The sequence below is a fragment of the Schistocerca cancellata genome, unplaced genomic scaffold (genome assembly GCF_023864275.1).
Source record: "Schistocerca cancellata isolate TAMUIC-IGC-003103 unplaced genomic scaffold, iqSchCanc2.1 HiC_scaffold_734, whole genome shotgun sequence".
NCBI classification, from domain to species: Eukaryota; Metazoa; Arthropoda; class Insecta; order Orthoptera; family Acrididae; genus Schistocerca; species Schistocerca cancellata.
The window spans coordinates 435,934-437,622 of record NW_026046745.1 but is presented as its reverse complement, the minus strand read 5'-3'; positions in this window follow the sequence as shown (position 1 = coordinate 437,622).

The window sequence follows — 1,689 nt, the reverse complement described above, 5'->3', positions numbered from 1 at the left end:
AAACCTGCATTGGGATCTGACTTCCTTAATTCTTGTGCACAAAGGTGTGTAGTATACTGCTGCATCCGTTTTTAGTAAGCTACCCATCGAATTCAAAAATCTTATGAGTAATCCACACACCTCCAAAACCAAACTGAAAAGTTTCCTCATGGGTCACACTTTCTATTCTGTCTAGGAGTCCCTTGAAAAATTAAACTGATTCTTGTTTTATTGTTGATTTCGTTTACTTAAACTTATAGACTGACAATTTTTGGGTTCATAAACATTTTATTTTTATCTGTTATTACTTTTATGATATTTCATGTGCTGACACGTTACATGACCTTGGAGATTTGCTCCTCAGTTTGGTACTACAGAACATGACAAGTAAGTAAAATAAGGAAAAGTGTACAAAATTTGCATGCAACTAAAATCAGATGTTCATGTAGAAAATAAAAATTTTATTCTCTTATATTCAGCTTAATATTCTCCTTGTTAATCACTTAGGAGATATAGCCTTTAGAGATCGAACAAATGTTTTTGAAACATCCTGTGTTGAAATATTAGAGTGTGGGCATGAACAACATTGTGACCAAAAACATTTCATTCACTCCAAGTCTCATGTATAATACCTGTAAGAAATTAAATATGCACTAGACTGGACTGTTGAATAAGATATTTTTAGAAATCTTTGTATTGGTTGTCATTAGGATAGACATGAGTTGCTAGATTTGGTTTTTGAGAAATGATATGAAATGGTCATGAGAACGTTTTCTAGGTAGCAACTGTTTTAAAGATCTGATCTAACGATAATATATGTTGAAGCAGCAAACAACTGTAATGTCATGTTCTGCAAGTCTTCTTTCCATGAGGGGCTTCCGAACCACAGAAGCCTCATATTGGCTCTTATTACAAACATTCCAGCAGGAGCAGTTTGAATTCATAATGTTACTGAACTTAGGACAGATACTTTTGGGTCTACTACTAGAAGATAATAGGGTTTTCGCTTGTAAGGTATCACATGGAAAATACCTTTTCCGAAAATTTATCGTGAGACTGATATTTTCCATTCTGACCACCTCACTCCCAAAATAGTATATAACTGTAATTGGGTGATGCATTCAGTGCTATTAACATTGCTCATTGGACGCTCGATATGGAAGTTGATTCAACCTACACTCCTGGAAATTGAAATAAGAACACCGTGAATTCATTGTCTCAGGAAGGGGAAACTTTATTGACACATTCCTGGGGTCAGATACATCACATGATCACACTGACAGAACCACAGGCACATAGACACAGGCAACAGAGCATGCACAATGTCGGCACTAGTACAGTGTATATCCACCTTTCGCAGCAATGCAGGCTGCTATTCTCCCATGGAGACGATCGTAGAGATGCTGGATGTAGTCCTGTGGAACGGCTTGCCATGCCATTTCCACCTGGCGCCTCAGTTGGACCAGCGTTCGTGCTGGACGTGCAGACCGCGTGAGACGACGCTTCATCCAGTCCCAAACATGCTCAATGGGGGACAGATCCGGAGATCTTGCTGGCCAGGGTAGTTGACTTACACCTTCTAGAGCACGTTGGGTGGCACGGGATACATGCGGACGTGCATTGTCCTGTTGGAACAGCAAGTTCCCTTGCCGGTCTAGGAATGGTAGAACGATGGGTTCGATGACGGTTTGGATGTACCGTGCACTATTC